This window comes from Pterocles gutturalis, unplaced genomic scaffold (genome assembly GCF_000699245.1).
Source record: "Pterocles gutturalis isolate BGI_N339 unplaced genomic scaffold, ASM69924v1 scaffold16329, whole genome shotgun sequence".
NCBI lineage: Eukaryota > Metazoa > Chordata > Aves > Pterocliformes > Pteroclidae > Pterocles > Pterocles gutturalis.
Window position 1 is genome coordinate 19,350 of NW_010136054.1, and position 7,733 is coordinate 27,082.

Below are 7,733 nucleotides of genomic sequence, written 5' to 3' on the forward strand. Positions count from 1 at the left end.
ACAGTCAAATGTCACTAGGAGATTCAACCCTTCCTTCTCTCAGGTTGCGGTATAGCAAACAGGTGCTTATGCTGTAGCAGATGCTAGTACTGGTGGTGGTATAAATAGCAAACAGATGGTAAATTGAGGCCTGTTTAATGACTGTTTATGATGTGAAACAGCTGAGGGATCAGACGGCTCTTCCCTGGAGCAGCGAGTACCCACAGCCTACCGCTTTACCTGGCATTTCATGGCTGTATTGGTCGGGAGTGTGTAGCATTTCAGAGACAAGGCAAAAAACCCCAGATAATAATATCCTGAATGAGTGGCTGAACAACTTCTTCCGTGTACCAATAGGGCTACATACAAATAGGCATGTGCACATGTTTCCCTGTGAAAAAACATATTGTCAAATTGCTTGGTCATAGAATCATAGAATGGTTTGGGTTGGAAGGGACCTTTAAAGGTCATCTAGTCCAACCCCCTGCAATGAGCAGTGGCATCTTCAAGTAGATCAGGTTGCTCAGAGCCCTGTCCAGCCTGACCTTGAATGTTTCCAGGGATGGAGCATCTACCACCTCTCTGGACAACCTGTTCCAGTGCCTCACCACCCTCATTGTAAAAAAATTTCTTCCTTATATCTAGTCTAAATCTACCCTCTTTTAGTTTAAAACCATTACCCTTTGTCCTGTTGCTGTTACCTGCAGGAACAAATGCATCAGCTTCTCAGCGTTGCCAGTACTATTTAGATTTTTGGGATTTAGTTCAAGAATTCAGTAAAAATACAAGCTACTGCAGAGGAGAGATTTAAGGCCTTCCTCATGGGGTGTCAAGGTGAGTTCATCATGTATAAGGGACCAGCAAGGAGAGAAAGATTGGAGAGGTTTTAAAGTGAAATTATCAAGTAGATAGGTGCAATGTTGTGCTATAGCATTCATAGCTGCATAGCCATATAGGTCTAAAGTTTCTTTAGGAAAGGAAGGTTTGTAGGCAGATAACCTAAAGAAGGAGCTGACTGACAAAAAGCTTGGTCTTTTTACTGCACCAGTTAGTCTGATAAAAAATAAAGCTTCTTCCAGCAAGTTTTACCTTGCTCATGGACTTCATTAGACACCTTGCATGGCAAGGATGGATAAGCACAAACACAGTGCTCCATCCATTGCTTTTATCCATATAAAGGAAAGACTGTAGAATGAAAGGTATTACCTCTACTCTAAACTTCTACCAGGAGCTGGAAATGTGATTCTTTCTATGACCCCCAAATCCTTATCAAAGATCAGGTAAAAATTTAAGTGTTGTATTGGTTAATTTCCTTTCTCAGTTCTTCCTGCATCTACAGGCTGAACATCTCCTCTGCCTCCATCTAAGAGTGTGCTCTGGGTAAGCCAAGGTACTCCACATACAGAGAGGTAATTCCTATAGTGGTTCAGCTTTTGAGATCAATCCTGTCCACCTCAGATCATCTCAGGATAACCTGCTCTTCAGCACAGTTAATCTAGGCAATTAAAGTCTTGTTTTCTCACTTCAACATAAGCTATGCTAAGGATTTGGTTTGCTTAAAATGAGAGAGTTTTGCTGTCAAGTACACCATGCATATGAATTATGTTTTCACAGCTCACAAAAACATCAGTAACTGGAGCTCTTAGTCTTCCATAGCCCCTTCCCTGTGGCATTTTCAAAGAACATTTTAGTGTCATATAAAGATAACACATCTCGGCATCACAGGAAAGTTGGGAAAGGGTAGTATTCTTGGCAGAGTGATTATGAAGGAAAAATGGGCTAAGACAGAAATTTCTGCAGACCACCTCACTCCAGCTCCTAGCTTTAATTTCTATTCTGTGTTCACTTTGTGTGGTGGATCCCAAGGAAACAAGTCTATAACTGGGATTATAGATAAGAAGCAGTGAGCTGCCTCCATATCCCACACAGAGGCACAGAACAAGGCCTTGAGTCCCTATTTTGGCCTCTTATCCAACGCAGTGATGGAGATTCTTGAGCAAGGCAGTGTTTGAGTTACCAAGAATAACCACTTCTCTCCCCTGAGCCAGGCTGCAGATAGTCACCCAGCCACGGACAGGTTTCAGGGTGACCCGTACAGCTGCCGATACAGTGACTGAATGTGCATCCATATCCTAACACTTCTGTGCCGTGTTAGGTCACCCACTATCACCACCATCAACGAGGTTTGTTAGGACTCTATGGGAAGTGCTTCAGAACCAATAAAGGCCTTTCCATATATATATATGTGTATGTATCTGTGTGTGTCAGTGTATATATATATGCTCATATAAGCACACATTACATTTACTTAAAGAACAGAGAGAGACATCAGTTCCCTGGATGACACACTTACTGTGCTGAAACAGAGCTTTAAAACCCTGTGAAAGGAATAATAGTTTGGTTACAGAAGTGTTCCCAAGACACCATGGTGGGAGAATAGTTGTGTCCTGAGTCAAGACTAAATGGGTAATTTCACAAACCTAACAATGTGTTCACAGTTAGAAAAAATAACAACCCAAACCAGCACCTGTCCGTTATTCTGTCATCCGTATGTGTGCACGAGAGTGCATACTGGAGATTCCCCAAGAGCTCAAATTGTTCTACTGAGGTTCTGTCAGAGCAGGAACCCAGGGAAGCTTCTTTTGGAGCTGGCTCCTGAGCAGGGTCTGACCCGAGCCTGAAGTCTCCCTTTGCAGGGAGCCGGCCAGCGCCTTTGGGTGGGTACGGCTTGGGTAAGGCTGGATCCACTTAACTCTATTTTGGCATGTTGGGGAGATGTTGATAGATTTGAGATGAGTTTCAAGTAAATGTTTTGCCTTTTTTAAAGGAAAATGGTGATGGCTGGCCTTGTGCTGGGAAGGGCACTTTGGGTCTTCTGCGCCCATTCTAGCCTGAGCCCCACCATGGGTACGGGTTGTCAGCACAGGTAGGGCCAAAGCACAGCGTTAAAATGTTCCCTTTAATCAGGAGCAAGGGCACTGCACAGAAATAAACAACTAAGAAGACAGAGCTGGTTTGGGGATTAGGGCAAACAGGCAGAAAAGCTTCATATCTCTCTGGCCCCAATACCTCAGAGCTAACAAAACTTTCCTTGCGTCCCCTTCATCAGTAACTGTTATCCAACACTCAACTTCTCCCAAAAGCCACTGGTGACTCTGCCTTTCTGCTCCCCTCTTCCTTCCAAAGCTCTCTATTTCAGTTTGCTTACATCCTAAAGATAGGAGCTGATAAGAAAAAGCAAGTTGCTGTGGCTGTCTGTTGGCTCCCTGGGCAGGTGACTGCCCTTACCTCCTACCTGGCAGCTGCAGATAACACTCCGGAAGGTGTTTTCTGCACTTCCAGGGGTAGCAGAGAGAGGATAGCTTTGCTCAGTCACCCAGCTCTTTTCCCACGAGCAGGAGTGGATTCTCCTTGCATTGCGGGAAATCACAGGAACAGCGGGGAGTCCCCTGCAGCACCCTGAAACAGGCTCTTGCAGGACAGGGTGCCTTGTGCCTCTGGGACTTCTGCTGAGGGGCTCCCACCTCTCCTTGAAGTACACTTGTGGCGGATGTCTGGCTCCCAAACATCTGCATTGGTTTCCTTGCCACACTATTGACTTTAGCACTTCCTTCTGCTCTTCCTTGTTAAGGAGCAACAGTCTTGAGACCATCACCATACTTCATTCTCCAGTGAAAATGGTTGAAGGTGACTTTTATGGAGTTGCTGCTTGAAATTGTTGTGCTTTTCTTAGATGGGTATTTGCTTATGTGTCTACATTTTGTTGAAACAACTTCAGTAAACACTTTATGTTCTTAAAGGCTATACATAATGAAGCTTTGATGAAGGTTTCATATACAATTATGGATGATACATTAAATAATTTTTAGAGCTAACTTTTTTTCAGATAGTTAAGGTATACTATAGCATTTTGTTGGTTGATTAACATTTGTATAGGAGTGTAAATATTTGGAGCATTATGAAAATGAATTTTTTTTTATAATAATAAATCAATCAGGGTTTGTTACATATTTTGGGTGAATACCAATTCTACTGAAGTCAAAGAGAATTTCACCATTAACTTCAATAAAATCAGAGGTTTGTCCTCCCATTATAAAGGACCTCTAACAGACACTTGTCTGTCTTGTCAAAAAAACTTTGAGAGAAAGTAATCCCATAGGACTTTTATTAAGACAGAATGATGGTGGAGGAGGGAAGCTTTCAAATGCCGCTGTTGGAAAGAACTCCAGTTTGAGCAGTGCTTGTGCTGTGACAGAAAAATCCTGGTTTGGAGACTGTCTCTAGCTCAGATAACTGCTGCAGTGAGCACAGCAAGACCCTACTGGAGTGTCCATATTAAAAGGATCAGGCAAAGACTGTTTCCTTTATGCATGCCAAGGTCTCCTTTCTCTTCTTTCAGTAAATGCAAACTGTGAGTTATTTTGTTATCATCAGCTGTGTAAACTAGGGTATGCAAAGGATGCCTAAGCTTTAACACTATGTTAAAAGCCAAAGTGTGCAAATATGACCCCAGGTGATATTTGACAGAGCAGGTGCATATATCAATTTCTTTCTGACTCGTGGAGCTCTAATGTGAATATATAGTTTGTACTCTGCACGTAGGAGCAAATCCGTATGCAGTGACCTGTGCTTCCAGCCCCTAGAGTGTAAGAGATGGCTGCGGTGCTGCTTTTTTTTTTTTTTTCTGTACACAGTATATAGTAGAAAATCCAGTCTCTTTGAACCAGGAGTCAATTTAATGACTCTGTTTTACAGATCCTCACAAAGTAATGAAAAACAGCTCCTGTTGGGCACAGAGCACTCTGCGGAAATTCAGGGTGGTGACATTTATTCAGTGTATCAGAACCCACAGTCAAATTGTCTGTTCCGTTGCCCATTAGAAGACACTTCACAAGCCTCAGGTAATGCAGGCTTTGAGGTAGCTAGCAGAGTTGTTCACTGAGCATTTTAAAATTACCTTAAGAGGCTGAATTACATAATAACATGTCACAAATAGTTATAGCTAGATCATCTGTTCAAGATGGCCAGACTAGGAGTGGCCCTAGGATGGAGCCACAGGAAAAGGAAAGAAGCATGCAGATATCATTGATAAGGAGCAGAATTTCATGTTAATGGAAGGAAAGGCTGTACCCAAGCACATTTGCAGCTGCTAAACTTTGTTCTCCCTACTCCTGGGCTAGACCCAGAAGGCTGCACCAAGCACCATCCTTTTAAGGGGTATACCACTTTTTGCTGGATGAGGAATTCAGAAGGGGCACAGGAGCAGCCCTGGCACCACCAGGGTCTTTGCGGCTTCTGAGACAGGTAGTGGCAGCCAGGTGCCCTCCAGCCTTATGTGCTACCTTTTCACTTAAGACAGGAAAAATAATTTCTGGAGGGTCTTAATTAAATTCCACTAAATCACAGTCTTTGTGCACCTCATCTTCACTTCTCTTCCACAGTTACAGCTGAGGAATGTCTACAGCCTTCCCCATTACACACAAGGGTTATTTCCATAAATGCAGGCAGCAAGACACAATTCACAGGACAGTCAGATGGAAAAGAAGTTCTTACTCATAATTCTGCATTGAATCTTCCTTCACTTCCTGATTCCACAGCTGCTCTCTTGGTAAGATAGATATAGGGATCCCCCCCTTGAGGTTTGCAGATGACAAGTATGTGTATTAAAATGTTGTCAAGCTGCAACATTGACACAGCATACTTGAACTGTTGGTAGACAAAGAGACAGGAGATGGACTGCAGTAAAACACACCAGCTCTCTTATGGTACTTGGAGCAAGGCTTCTAAATTTGTCAAGAAAATTAGATTTGCAATACTTTGTACAGAAAATGTAACAATGTACTGGAGGGATGGCAGCCTTGCTCTAAAGTACCCATTAGAGTGTTTTTTTATGAAAAGGATGCAAGTACTGGATGGGATGCTACTGGAACCAGCTTATTAAATTAATCTATGTAGCACTTTCAGTGACAGTGGCTTTGCAGGCTTTGGTGACCGAGGGTAGTCTCCACTGCAGAAAACTCTGTATTTTAGTGTTTTTAAAATTTCTTTTAAAAAACAAAGTCCAAGAACAGTCTTGCCTGAGGACAGATGTCTCAGACCTCGGTCATTTATTTTCTGTGTTGTAGACTTCCTGTCTGTTCTCACTAAATGATACATTATCTCTATTCTGAACTGTATTTTTTTTTCTTTTACATTGTATGTTGTATTATCTTCACATTTTCTATTAGTTTGCAGTTTGTCATTTTCCCTCCCTGTTTCCCAGCCCATCCTCATTATACGCTCTCTAGGCAACGATACTATTACATCTCTTGGTGCTTATTTTGCCATTTCCAGCTATTGGTAAAGCTCCAGAATTTCTGTGCATTGGCAGAGAGTGGAGCTGTTTCCCCCAATTTATTGTCCATGTAGCTGGGCTGCCCCGGCAAGGCATCATTGCATTATATTGAATTGGACTGGCTGAATGCTGTGCCATCTGTACACAGACAGATTGTTACCCTTTATGATCTCTTTGGATTGGAGTTCTTGTAGCACGAATACTCCTTTTGGTGTGGTAGTATGAAGCAGTGGGTATATATAGCTGTGAATTATGGCTACATGCGGCTGTGGTAATAGGAAAGGGTTTGGGTTTTGTTTTTTTTTTTGCATTCTCGTGGAAGGGTGTTGTGAATTTCTTGGCAGATTTTTGCCCCCCAGGGCAGCAGTTTGGTAAGGAATCAGGCTGCACTCCAGCAGAGCCCGGTGTCACCCCAGCACAGGGCAGACTGCAAGGCTTTGGGTGTCTCTGGTCTGTCGCCTCTGAGGCAGAATAACAGCATAAAACAAGAAAGGCATAAGGGTATTCCTAATGCAAAATGAGATTTGCATCCTCACCATCCTGAGCAAATAATCTGTATTATGCAAATATCAAAGTGGCCTAATCAAAACCAGATTCTCATTGTGCTGTGTGCTGCCTGCACCCAGAAAAGCAAGCTTTGGCTCTGTTGATATATTTGATATGGATATAACTGATATTGCACTGCTCAGAAATTTACCTCAAACTTTTCTGTGTGTTCAGTTTGATCTGTCAGTCATACAGAACATCTATAGTATATGTCCCTTTTTTTCCTAAGAATTTTTCCTTCCCTACCCATATGTCCACTATAGCTCAAGAATTTCCATATAGTGGCCAGGCAGTCCAGGATCAAATTGTTTTGCCAGGCAACAATTCGCGCTGGGGAAAATTATGCTTTTTTTTTTTTTCATGACAAGGTGCCCTGGTAATTCACAGTATGTTGAACTGAAATGGACTGCACTGATACCATGTGGTTTCCACAGAAACTAACTGTAGTTCTATATATAGTCATATATACACATATATGTCATTGACTTTCTATATAACTTTGTATAGAGTTACAAATATTTTCATTATATGCTTTTATTTATAAACATTTATTTTTATGTATTTAAATAGTTACATCTATATGTAAAGCCAGTGCTTCTTTATGTCTGTAACAGTGCGAGTTAAATTCCTAGTCCAGTTGAAATGTCTACAGAAAGCAGATAAATATATGGTGCATGGCAGAAGCTCCAGCAGAGGAGTTCCTTCACGTACTGATAAGAAAGAATGATCTTATTGGAACAGCTTACATACATAAAATCAGTCCACATGACTCAGTGTTTCTGGATAAGGCCTACAGCATGCACACACAGTGGTCCCTCTGGCTTGTCTCACATTCAGTTTGATAGCGGGTTGGCATGATTTTAGCAGGAGCAAC

The 7,733-nt window shown here is 42.1% G+C and overlaps 1 protein-coding gene across 2 annotated transcripts in view; it reads left to right on the forward strand.

The window, feature by feature from the left end:
* Positions 1-7,733, forward strand: part of GABRA5 (gamma-aminobutyric acid (GABA) A receptor, alpha 5) — a 55,472-nt gene that overhangs the window by 19,131 nt on the left and 28,608 nt on the right. The window lies entirely within an intron of this gene.